This window comes from Trichomycterus rosablanca, chromosome 11 (assembly GCF_030014385.1).
Source record: "Trichomycterus rosablanca isolate fTriRos1 chromosome 11, fTriRos1.hap1, whole genome shotgun sequence".
NCBI lineage: Eukaryota > Metazoa > Chordata > Actinopteri > Siluriformes > Trichomycteridae > Trichomycterus > Trichomycterus rosablanca.
In genome coordinates, this window is record NC_085998.1 from 3,316,684 (window position 1) to 3,331,015 (window position 14,332).

The 14,332-nt window shown below is 45.0% G+C and overlaps 1 protein-coding gene across 3 annotated transcripts in view; it reads right to left on the reverse strand.

The window, feature by feature from the left end:
* atosa (atos homolog A) overlaps positions 1-14,332 on the reverse strand; it is a 58,809-nt gene that overhangs the window by 42,819 nt on the left and 1,658 nt on the right. The gene's annotated exons all lie outside the window — the stretch shown is intronic.

Sequence of the window (14,332 nt, forward strand, 5' to 3'; positions counted from 1 at the left end):
AAGAAACAAGAAAGATAGCAGCCCTCTGAGTCCTCTGTTTACAAGTGTAGGTAAGATAAATAAAATAACAATTTTAAAGACGAATAAATAACAAAAAGACGATAAATATCCAAAATTTTGGCGAGTGGGGTTTGTAATGAGTCTGTAACCATGGTGATATTACGTCCTCACGTCCCACGTCATCACTTGAAAGATGGCGGATGTCGTACGTAGCGGTGTTGTGTGCATACTGCACACTTCTGTACTGACAGTATGTACTTCTATACCGGCCGAGTAGTGCATACTTCCTCCAATCTAGTGCATACTCTGTAAGTATGCGATTCCGGACGCAGCTCTAGACTGGTTAGTGACTCACGAAGACGGATGATTTTACAATGCAGCACTGGTACCGTTCTATAGGTATTGTACTGTAACTGTGGGAACAATGTTCCATCTCAGATCACAATCATTACAAACAGCCTCCCAGAACCCAGCGTAAACCAGACACAGCCGTGCTGATGTAAAACAATTATAGTTTCAACCTTTATACGGTCCTGTGTTGGGTTCTGGGCGTTTTACATTCACTAGATTTGTTGTGTATTTATACATCCATGAGATGCACATGAGGCAGCCAGGTCTTACAAGGCATCCAGCCAAAAGTCTGTGGACAGCTCAGCATAAACCTGCTGCACAAGACGTTTAACCCAAGACTAAGTCTAATACCAGACCAAGACGTGTAACCCAAAACTAAGTCCAATACCAGACCAAGACGTGTAACCCAAGACTAAGTCCAATACCAGACCAAGACTTTTAACCCAAGACTAAGTCCAATACCAGAACAAGACTTTTAACCCAAGACTAAGTCCAATACCAGACCAAGACGTTTAACCCAAGACTAAGTCCAATACCAGAACAAGACTTTTAACCCAAGACTAAGTCCAATACCAGACCAAGACGTTTAACCCAAAACTAAGTCCAATACCAGAACAAGACTTTTAACCCAAGACTAAGTCCAATACCAGACCAAGACGTTTAACCCAAAACTAAGTCCAATACCAGACCAAGACGTTTAACCCAAGACTAAGTCCAATACCAGACCAAGACGTTTAACCCAAGACTAAGTCCAATACCAGACCAAGACGTTTAACCCAAGACTAAGTCCAATACCAGACCAAGACTTTTAAATAAAACCAGGTCCAATACCAGATCAAGACGTTTAACCCAAGACTAAGTCCAATACCAGAACAAGACTTTTAACCCAAGACTAAGTCCAATACCAGATCAAGACTTTTAAATAAAACCAGGTCCAATACCAGATCAAGACGTTTAACCAAGACCAGGTCCAATACCACCCTGAGGTATTCAACTATGTCTAAGTCCAATACCAGATACAAACTGCTAGACAACAAGACAGGACCAACAACCATATAAACAAACCCAAAACTAAAACCCAGACCAACCAAGACTAAGATTAGATCAACACCCTTAATGAGGCAGAAGTAGCTCAATGTTAAAGAATCTAGAAGTTACAAACTGAGACCCCGACCACTCCAGACCAACACAAGACTCATATAATAGTAAAGACCAAACTAAAATAATAAAGATGGAACCAGACTTGGCTGGGATTCAGTTAGTAACCGTTAGGTTTTAGTTTAAAGCCCTGAGGCAGCAGCCTCAACCTGCAGGGTTTGGATCAGATTCAGTCTCTAATGCTTAAATAAATACGGTGCTGTTCTACACCCCCGTCACATTCTCCAAACTCCAAAAAATAACACGTGCAGCCCAGGATAAAGGTACAACAATCACACGTCCAGGCGCTGCTCGTACCTCCAGGTGCTTTTTTACCCGAGTGAACTCAAATGAAACCGTCTTCTAAACAAACCTGTTTTTAATCCATCAATGCAAATCAGAAGAAGTGAGAGATCTTTAAACCACGTCTATAAAACCAACGCTGGGATGCTCCTACAGGAACATCCTTCCAAGAGGGGAATGAGGAATAGATCCTCCTTTATGAGTTGGAACATTTATTAATCATTGGGAGGAACACTTCCTGTCCCTCAGTGTGCCGTAAATTTGCAACATAACCATAATGAACGGTTCGTGTTTTGCCAGTTTTATATCCTGACTAGGGATGCATCGATACCATTTTTTCCCAACCGAGTACAAGTACAAGAACATGTATTTTTGTACTTGCCGATACCGATACCAATACCTATTGGATCAGATATCTGACTTGCTAGAAAACTCGATTCGGTCGCCGAGCACTCGGCGAGCCGGTCCAATCGAGTTGTTGGATAATTCACACTTAGCGATCGAGAGCCGAGTTTTGATCGCCGAGCGAACGCCGAGTCGCTCCCGAGCCGGCAAATCGAGTACGAGTTAATGAGCGCAGTATCGGGCAAATACCCGATACCAGTATCGGTACTCATGCATCTCTAATCCTGACCATAAGAATGATTCGTATGAATCATAAGAATCATTTTAAATTTGCATTGTTGAACCCTGAGCCGTTATCCCGTCCAAACATAAAAAACACTCCCAGCTAATAAAACTTCATCCTTTATTTAAACCAGCAGCCATGATACCCAACATGATACCCCTGATAAACTACCTATAGCCATCGTTGGGTCTTTGAGAACAGACACATTTGATTTGCTCACCAAAAAATTTAAAGGTCAATTGAGCCACGTCAAGGGAATAAAAAAAGCAGCCGAGCAGAAAGGAATAAAACTGACCACTTAGGACAATCGAGAGGTACAAACAAACAGAACAAAGAGGATCATGGGAGTCATTGTGCACTGACCTGCCTAGACTGGTTAGTGACTCACGAAAACGGATGATTTTACAATGCAGCACTGGTGCCGTTCTACAGGTATTGTACTGTAACTGTGGGAACAATGTTCCATCTCAGATCACAATCATTACAAACAGCCTCCCAGAACCCAGCGTAAACCAGACACAGCCGTGCTGATGTAAAGAAAAAAGGCCCCAGACTGAGTTCTGGGTGTTTTGCATTCACTGAATTTATTGTATATTTATACATCCAAGAGTCGCACATGAGGCACCATACGGCCAAAACTCTGTGGACACCTGAGCATACACCTGCTGCAGGTCCCATTCCAGAATCATTATCATGGGTATTTATATAGTGTTCAAACTCTCTACTGTACAGTTTTAGAGTACCAGATCAAGACTTCCTAAAAAAATCCATCCTTTATTTAAACCAGCAGCCATGGTTCCCAACCTGATACCCCCGTATTCACTTTCACTGTAAGATCTTCCAGTCGCCTGACGCCGGGCGCTCGGGGACGAGACGTCACTCCTGATTCAGGTCATGAATGAGTGATGAAGTGAGTCAGGTTCAGAGTTTCCATTCAGGAGCACCGAACCTGACCTGATCGATTATCTGAGCTATTAAATACATTAAATACCAGACCAAGACTAAGTTCAATACCAGACCAAAACGTTTAACCAAGACTAAGTTCAATACCAGACCAAGACGTCTGACCCAAGACTAAGTCCAATACCAGACCAAGATGTTTAACCAAGACTAAGTCCAATACCAGACCAAGACGTTTAACCCCAGACTAAGTTCAATACCAGACCAAGATGTTTAACCAAGACTAAGTCCAATACCAGACCAAGACTAAGTCCAATACCAGACCAAGACGTCTGACCCAAGACTAAGTCCAATACCAGACCAAGACGTTTAACCCAAGACTGAGTCCAATACCAGACCAATACGTTTAACCCAAGACTAAGTCCAATACCAGACCAAAACGTCTGACCCAAGACTGAGTCCAATACGTTTAACCCAAGACTAAGTCCAATACCAGACCAAGACGTCTGACCCAAGAGTAAGTCCAATACCAGACCAAGACGTCTGACCCAAGACCGAGTCCAATACCAGACCAAGAACCAAGACTTTTAACAGTCAGAATCAAGACAAGGAGAAAAAAATGGAGCTACAGTTGGACCCACACAAACTGACATCAAGAAAACAAGACAAGACCAACGACAATACAAAACCGAGGCAAAGACAAAACCAAACCCTGTACCAACAAAGACCAAGACTATGACCAGGCCAACACATTTGGTGCCAGGTGTAAAGCCAAAAAAACTGAGGCCGAAGTAGCTCAACGTTTATACCACAGACTGACGTCAAGAGAATACCGAGACCCCAACCACTTAAGACCAAGATTAGGTCGTTTCATTTTTTGGTTGGAGGGTAGGAATACCATGAACAGGGAGGGTGCCAGTGTCAGAGCAATCATCACAAAAAGTTGACGACTCTACCCAAGGGTCCAATCGTGGCTTATCAATCACACACCAGCAATGCTGTGGTCGGTAGAGAGTACAGAGATCCTGTAGGTGACAGAGAAGCTCTAGCCAGCAGGTAGGAATGAGATATGACCAAATCAGAGGGGAAAAAATAGAAACAAACCTGGGGGTGTGAACAGGTATGAACAGGTACACAGCAGCTGAAACGAGGACGGCAGGACGCTGTTATAAACAGATAACTGATAGGCGTGGGTAGGTGTTGCTGCAAATCCTCTTTTATCTGGAGAGGTTTGTTCCAGTGTGTCTCAGGAAGCCTCCTGTCCAACTCGTTTGTCCAATCATCATTAAGAGATGGTATGTGGATGCGTTTGATCATAAAAGACCTGCTTTCCTTTGTCCTGCGGTGTGTGGAGACGCTGAGGAACGTCACACCATTCAGCAGGAACGGCAGCCTGGAGTGTGTGACTGGTTTTGACTGCCTGCTAACAAAAGGTGTAGCGGAAACATCTAAACTCAATTAATAAGAGGGATGTTCACATAGTTTTTTACTCCTCTGCTTGGGTGAAAATGATCCCAAAGATAATTTGAGTGAATGGAATGAACTGTTGACTCTGTACTGAGGAATCAATTATGAGTAAATGACTCACGAATCACCCTTCTGATGCAACCCTCCTATTTTAATCCAGGCTTGGGACCTGCACTGAGAGGGAACTGACACGTGCACCTCCCAAAAACTAGACTGTTTCAGCCACCTCACCCCCCCTCGGCAGTTCACCAGACCAAGACGTGTAACCAAAGACTAAGTCCAATACCAGACCAAGACGTGTAACCCAAGACTAAGTCCAATACCAGACCAAGACGTGTAACCCAAGACTAAGCCCAATACCAGACCAAGATGTGTAACCCAAGACTAAGCCCAATACCAGACCAAGACGTGTAACCCAAGACTAAGTCCAATACCAGACCAAGATGTTTAACCCAAGACTAAGTCCAATACCAGACCAAGACGTGTAACCCAAGACTAAGTCCAATACCAGACCAAGACGTTTAACCCAAGACTAAGTCCAATACCAGACCAAGACGTTTAACCCAAGACTAAGTCCAATACCAGACCAAGACGTTTAACCCAAGACTAAGTCCAATACCAGACCAAGATGTTTACCCAAGACTAAGTCCAATACCAGACCAAGACGTTTAACCCAAGACTAAGCCCAATACCAGACCAAGACGTTTAACCCAAGACTAAGTCCAATACCAGACCAAGACGTTTAACCCAAGACTAAGTCCAATACCAGACCAAGACGTTTAACCCAAGACTAAGCCCAATACCAGACCAAGACGTTTAACCCAAGACTAAGCCCAATACCAGACCAAGATGTTTAACCCAAGACTAAGTCCAATACCAGACCAAGACGTCTGACCCAAGACTAAGTCCAATAACAGACCAAGACGTTTAACCCAAGGCTAAGTCCAATAACAGACCAAGACGTCTGACCCAAGACTAAGTCTGATACCAGACACATAAACCCGATCGTTAAGAGGGGTGTTCACATAGTTTTGACCATATAATCACACATTACTCCCCTGCTTGGGTGAAACTGATCCCAACCATGATCTGAGTGAATGGAATGAACTGTTGACTGTACTGAGGAATCAATTAAGAGTAAATGACTCACGAATCATTCTGACAGCCGGCTGGATGCCCTTCCTGACGCAACCCTCCTACCTTAATCCGGGCTTGGGACCTGCACTGTTAGCCCACCCCACCCCCATCAGACATAAGCCAATCATGTCTGTACAGATGTCTGATCGGCTGATAGCACTATTGAGATTCGAACCGCGGATCCCAAGATCTCAGCCGTAGTGGGCTAGCGTACCTTACCGCTGCACCAACAATGCTTTTATCCAAATCTAAATACAGTGCGAGCAATTGAGGATTAAGGACCTTGCTTAAGAGCCCATCTTGGCCTCAATAATGGGGCTTGAACCAGCAACCTTCCACTCACTGGTCCACCACCTACCTTCACCACTGAGTTACCACTGCCTAGCATAAGTGTCCAAGGTGTCGGAGCAGTGGTAGCTCGGTGGTGAGGTACTGGACCACAAGAAGGTCACTGGTTGTCGGGCCCCTGAGCAAGGCCCTTAAACCTTGATTGTCTGAGCATGCTCAGTGTGGTCAGTAAACAACATCCTAGTGTGAAGCTCAGCGCTTCCTATTTACAGACCCAGCCTGGGTGGACGGTCAGATCTTCCAAAATAAACAAGCGACTCGAGGAAGCCGTCCGAGAAGCTCCTTATTTACCACATAAACACACACATCGGTGCGAGCAGGCCGGTATTTTGGGAGCGGGCGTTCGCCGCGGTCCTAACGAGGCCTCAGCGGGTCACGCGGTTTCTAATAAAAGCTCGACGCGGCGAGGGTCCGTGTCCTGAAGCGCAGGGCCGGCGGTCCCAGATGGTTCTTCATCTGCAGCTCTGAATCCTGCGGAGCAGATCTGAGATCAGCCCGGAATTCACGCCGACCGCGAGGAAGGAGGACGGAACCCGTCCGAGAGCGGCCCAGAGGGACGAGCCAGCGACAGCACGGCGCGGCGAGGGGTCACCGGCACGCAGGAAATGATGTCAGGGGCCACGGGGCGAGATGAGCCGGAGGAAGAGCGGAGATGAAAACATTACGTCACCCTGAAGCAGAAACAAAACCAGGCCTGTAGTGCACTGCGGGTTCGTGTTCAAGGGTTCGTAGTGTTCGTAAGTAAAAGGACGCTCCACTTGTGGTGGGTGGAATGGTGTGGGGTGGGTGGACTGGTGTGGGGTAGGGGGATTGATGGGGGTGGGAGTGACGGCCCTCTAGAAACATCAGAAACGCTCCCCTGCTGTCGTAAGCACGTCTAAGCACATTACTAGCCTGTCGAAAGTATGTGGACGCCACTCCTAATGACTGTCTTCTAACAGGGGTGTTAAGTTAATCACACGTTAAAATTTGGGCCAGCAGTTTGGGTAAGACCTGTGCACTACCCTAGCTCCATGAGTTTGGTGTGAAGGACTTTGCGCGGAGCCCTGACCTCAACCCAAACTTGTACTGGACACCTCTGGGATGAATTGGAACGCGGACTGCAAACGAGGCCTGTTTTCCGACATCACTGCCTCAACTCACAAATGCTCTTGGGACCAAACGGACGCACCCACAGACACGGACACAGTCGTGGTACCAGGTGCCCACTTAATTTCGACCATGTGGCTCTAATTTAGTCATATCCAATTCCCCTGATCACTGCTGCAGTCCACCGCTCCTGCAGAACGAGGAGGGACGTAGCCGACACGTGTGCAGTAACCAGGCGGGTCTATATGGAGATCCGTATCGCGTACGGACAGTCACGCACCGATCTCCATGATCCCCCGTCTCTGTGTAGAGCTATCCATCAGCCAGCAGGGGGTCGTACTTGCATTCCCACCCTCAGACGAGCCAGTTATTGCCCAAATAGACTGTTTACTTAGCAGAGCCTCTCATTAGTGGTTATGACTGACCTCGACTGCCAGTTTTACTCTGCCCATATAAATAGGGCTGGTTTGACCACCAAAAATGTAATTCCAGATCCAAACACCGTCTAGGGTGCAGAGCAGAATAAGGCTCCTGAATGAAGTGTGTAAAGCTTGCTCGACTGTGGAACGTGTGTATTGTTATATCCATAATGTTTGTAGGAATGGTTGTAGGATAAACACACAAATAAACCCTGCACCGAGCTGCTAGTCAAAGCCGCTTCATCCCTTTGTCTTCGTGCCACCTGAACATCTGATGAGAATGAAGAAGGAACGAGAGCGGGCGGGGTCCCGAACAGGAAGTCCGTGTGGACGTTACCAGCTGTTAAGACATCTAATCTCTCTCAGCAGGTGGAGTGTGAGTGTGTGTGTGTGTGTGTGTGTGTGTGTTAGTGGGGTGTTCTGCTGCAGGGTATCTGCTGAGGGAGGAGACCAGATTAAACAAACCTAAAGATCAGACCACGCCCAGAAACTCACAGCTGACTGACGTGACATCATCAGTGTGTGTGAATACACAAATACACACAACACGCATTCCACACCTAGGAAGCGCGCACACACACACACACACACACACACACAAACACACTTATATTTAACGTTGTTTGGACAAAATCAGAAAAATAACTCACAGATACACTCCAAAATCCTCTGAAAATCTCTCTCTCACACACACACACACACACACACACACACACACACACACACACACACACACACACACACACACACACTTATTGCTGTTTTGGACCCACAGGCACATTCCAACATATTTTAAAGATATCACACACACACACACACACACACATTCAATGCTGTTTGGGCATACACACACCATTGGCTATTACCATACACACTATAAGATCTAAAAAAAAAAAAAAAAAGTAACACACATTTACATGTAAAGCACTTTGGACTAAATAGACACAAATTCAGACAGATACACTCCAGAATATTCTGAACATCTCACACACACACACACACACACACACACACACACACAATGCTGTCTGGACTTAAAAGGCAAAAAGACCCACAGGCACATTCCAACATCTTCTGAAAATGACACACTGTGACTGTGACACACACACACACACACACATTCCTACATCTTCTGAAAATGACACACTGTGACACACACACTCACACACATTCCTACATCTTCTGAAAATGACACACTGTGACACACACACACACACACACTCCAAAATCTTCTGAAAAAGTAACACACATTTACATGTAATGCTTTTTGGACTAAATAGACACAAATTCCAACACAAACACTCCAAAATCCTCTCTCACACACACATATATAATGATGTTTAGACTTAATAGGCAAAAGGTCTCACAGACACATTCCAACGTCTTCAAAAAATGACATACACATACACACACACACACACACACACATACTTAATTAAGGCTATTTAGACAAAAATACACATTACCACACACACACACACACACACTCCAAAATCTTCTGAAAAGGTAACACACACATTTACATGTAACGCTTTTTAGACTAAATAGACACAAATTTCGACAGATACACTCCAAAATCTCTGAAAATCACACACACACACACACACACACACACACACACACACACAGTTGATGCTGTTTAGACTTAACGTAGCACAAAAGCCAAACGTTCCCACAGGCACATTCCAAAGTCTTCTAAAAATGACACACACACACACACATTTAAGGCTATTAGGACAAAGTGACACATATCACCCCACACACACACACACACACACACACACACACACACACACACTACGAAATCTTCTGAAAAGGTAACACACATTTACATGTAAAGCTCTTTGGACTAAACAGACACAAATTCCTACAGACACCTTCCAAAATCTTCAAAACATTCATACAGTAAAAGATTAGCAAGCAGAAGGTCGCTGGTTCAAACCCAACCACTGCCAGGTTGCCACTGTTGGGCCCTTGAGCGAGGCCCTTAACCCTCAATTGCTTAGACTGTAAGTCGCTTTGGATAAAAGTGTCCAAACTGCACTGTTTTATTACTGGAGCCATTACAATGCACTGTCCTACTGACCACATTTCCCATAATGCATTGTTTTTACTTGACCAAAATACTATCAGAAACACACTATATGACCAAAAGTATTCAGACACCTGATCATGAGCTTGGACGCCCCATTTAAAAAGCAAACAGTATTAGAACAGAGCGACCCTCTGTGTGATCTCTTCAGCTGGAACAACAGCCGCCCTTCTGAGAGGCTTCTCACAAGACTTTGTAGTATGTCTGTTGGAATTTGCACCCTGTGCAGGACACTGGAGCTTCTTTATAGAGCTACACGGTCATGCTGGGACAGGAAAGGGCCTTCCCTAATTCTTTTCATAATTGATTTATTACACCTGTTAGCAACTGTTGTGGCTGAAACACATGAATTCAGAATTACAAGGGGTGTCCCAAAACTTTTTTTTTTTAAACAAAGACCCGTTATCGGTACAAAGGAACTGACGAAGCGTGCGTCCCTAATTTATGTCTGCTGTATTTTACCCCGTTTTCTGAGCCGAATCGTTATTCCCGAGTGTTTCCCACACCTCAGACTCTACAGACTGAAGCGCAGCAGCGTGCACCGTGGATCAGAAAGACGTCGACGTTCCCCTCACACCGAGGGAACGTGTTCGGGAGGAATGTGGAGCCGGCGTGAAAACGAAGCGCAGAACAAAAAGCCGCGAGGGGGGCTGGACGAGAAGGGGGAGGCGGATGAAAGAGGAACAGCGTGTCCTCCCGAACAATAGAAAAACATTCACCACGTCGTCGGCGGTCTGCCCTTTAACCCCCAAATCTCCCCTGAATGGACTCTTCAGTCCCCACTAATTACTGTCTGTTCCATTCAGCGTCAAACACAATCAGTTTTCATTTCATGTGATCCTGGTCGGGGTTGCGGTGGGTCCGGTTCCCCGGAATAGCCACGTATCTGTGAACCTGACCAATAAACGTAGTGATTAATTTACATTTACATTTTATCCAAAGCGACTTACAGTACTGTGACAGTATACAGTACAATCTAAGCAATTGCTCAAGGGCCCAAAAGTGGCAACCTGGCAGTGGTGGGGTTTAAACCGGCAACCTTCTGATTACTGGCCCAGTACCTTAACCACTAGGCTACAACTGCCCTCACTTTACGTAGCGAGTGCCACAGACCTCACTAATATTGCAGTGCAGCACCACCGCTTTGGCCTGGTCAGGGTTGAAGTGGGTCTGATTCACTGGGCAGGTCGGCAGTTTATCACAGAGCAAACACACAAACACACACACACACACACACACACACACACACACACTTGGCCTGACTGTGTGTATTTGGACTTGTGGGAGCAAACTGGCAGTCCAGGGAATCAAACCCAGACCCTTCTCGCTGTGAGGCGACAGCGCTGCCCGCTGTGCCCCGGTGCCGCTCTCCTAATGTGTATAGTGAAGTGTTTTTATTGGTCAGCTGTAACACTAACCAGTACATCAGCACCTCACATCAAATCAATAAAGCCACGTCGTAAAGGTTCATCAATCTGTAGTGAACCGTCGCTCCTCTGTGTGTGTGTGTGTGTGTGTGTGTGTGTGTGTGTGTGTATACACACAAAAGGGTCTGGTTTATTTGATCCTTTGACATGATTTAATCAAGGAGAAGCACTCAACAGTATTGATCAACACACACACACACACACACACACACACTTATCCTTACAGGGTGCTGTAAGTCAAATCTCAAATCTTTTACATACGGTTTTCAATTTGAATCTTTATTTTATTACATTTTCATTTCCATCAACCGTTTAATCCTGGTCAGGGTCACAGGAGGTCCGGTTCCACCCTGAACAGAGCGCCAATCCATCTTAGGGCTTTGGGCACTGTAGATATAGCCGATTATGTCTGTGTTATATTTATATAATGCTATATTCTTCCTGGGTGGCACGGTGGCTCACCTTACAGCAAGAAGGTCCCGAGTTCAATCCCCAGGGTTCAGGTCTTTTGTGTGTGGAGTTTGCATGTTCTCCACGTGTCTGTGTGGGTTTCCTCCAGGAGCTCCGGTTTCCTCCCACAGTCCAAAAACATGCAGTCAGTAATTGGAGACACTGAATTGCCCTATAGGTGAATGTGTGTGTGTGTGTGTCTGCCCTGCGATGGACTGGCGCCCCGTCCAGGGCGTTACCGTGTGCCTTGCACCCATTGAAAAGCTGCGATAGACTGGCTCCAGCAACCCCCCCCATGACCCTGATTGGATCAGCGGTTAAGAACGTGAGTGAGTGAGTATATTCTTCCTTGGTTATATATGGCTATATAACACACAGTACACAGCAGAGACGGGGACTCGAGTCCCTTCAGACTCGACTCTAACTCGTTTCAAATGACTCTGACTCGACTCGTGACTCGCAAAAAATGACTCGTGGACAGCAAAAGTCAGCAACATTAGTTACATGTGACAATTACATATATGATGATCCGACATCATTCTGATCTTGTCATTTTCTGCTCTCTAAAAACTAGGGTTGCATCAATACCATTTTTTCCCAACCGAGTACGAGTACAAGTACATGCATTTTTGTACTTGCCGATACCGATACCGATACCGATACCAATACCTATTTAGAATAACGTTTTTTAAACAAAAACAAACGTGAGAAGTGACGAGAAGTTTAATGATACCACGTCGAAAAATGCACGTCAACAAGTAGCGAGTGATCAAAGTGTTGGTACATCTCTACTACTACTAATAATAACGCTCCGGCCGCCTTAACCCACAACACACGCAATGTTCCAGCCAGCTTCCGGCGTAGTGATGAAGCGTCGCTCCCTACTTAAAATGGTGGAATACCCTACGTAGTGCACTTCACAGGAACGACTGGTGTGAATGGAACGATCCTACAGAATCGGCGCTAATGATTGAAGGAGCCGCTTTCTTAACCAATCAGGGCTTCTGATTGTAATTGTTAGTAAGAAATGCTGTTATTTGCAGCGTCACACAGACGACGTGGTAATGAAACGCTCGATCGGCTTTCTAACGACTTCCTGTTTTACTTCACGACCGGGAAAAGTTCGGAGGTTTTTAATTATAAGCACATTTACAACATAACGGATTCTCTTACTAATGGGACACACGCTTATAAACGTAATAGCATCTGGAAGAACAGAAGCCAAGGTAAGCAGCGGTTATGGATATTTTGCTGTGTTTTGGATTTTGGCCGCTGTGCCGTAATTTGCAGTGAAAAAAACCCCCGTCAGTTTAAGCTTTTAACTGGTACAGAGGAAAGTAAAGGCACGAAGTAAAACGGCTAAATACACTCGCTAATCTGTTGTTGTTTTTTATCTGAACTTACAGATTTATTTCTACGCTACATTTCCAATATATGTTTTGTGTAAATTATATATAGTACACTCCTGACTTGACTCGGACTCTAGCCTAAAGACTCGTGACTTGTGAACATCTCTGGTGCGCCGTCCCTGGAGCCAAGAGGGTTAAGGGCCTTGCTCAAGGGTCCAACAGTGGCTGCATGGCAGAACCAGCATTCGAACACTCAACCTTTCCATTAAGAGCCCAAAGCTCCACCCACCAGGCTACCACTATTATCATTACCTGCCCTGCTTATAACAGTTCATCACAATATAAATATGAAACACATCGCTGAGAATCATATCACACGGCTGCCAGTAATACGGAAAACGTTAATAGTTCAGCTTCCAGAATGTTCATTACAGATAAATACACTATATGGTCAAAAGTATTGGGACACCGGACCATGAGCTTGTCAGACATGAGCATCTCATTCCAAAATTCCAGGCTTTCAAACTAAATTGTTCCCTTTTTACTCTTTACTTTTAATATCATCCAGTCTTCTGTGAAGCTTTACTACAAGACTTTGGAGTGTGTCTGTGGGAATTTGTGTCCCTTTAGTGAATAAAATAAGCGAGGTCAGGAAATTACATTGGAAGAGAAGGCCTGGCTCACAATCTGAGTTAAATTCATCCCAAGTGTTGAGTTGGATTAAGACCAGGGCTCAAACCAGATCTTTATAGAGCTGCTTGGTGCTCAGGGGTGTAATCATGCTTAAAGAGAACATGGGTTTCCCCAAACTGTTGCTACAATGTTAAAAGCAAGTCATTTATCCTATTTAATTTTAGACCTGTTAGCGCCTTGTTTACTCTGGTGAGTTATTTTCAAGGCAGGATTGGATTTTTGGACCTGTTAGCGACAAATGCAGCAGAAACAACTAAATTCAATCATTCGGCGGGTGTCCACATACTTTTGGCCACATAACGTATGTTAACTCATGTAGAGATGCAGCCAGAACCTCAAAGCTCCTCCTAACAACATTAGCCAACAGAACATGACCGGCATGATCAGAGTCCAACCTTTATTTTGGAGCAAGAGACAAACATCTGAACTAAGTGGAACAAAAATGTGTTATAGCAAATTACACTTGACCACTACTGCTGAGATCAAGGGTTCAAATCCCCAGCGGTGCTATTATTGTTTCTTTAAACCAAGCTGTTTCTGCA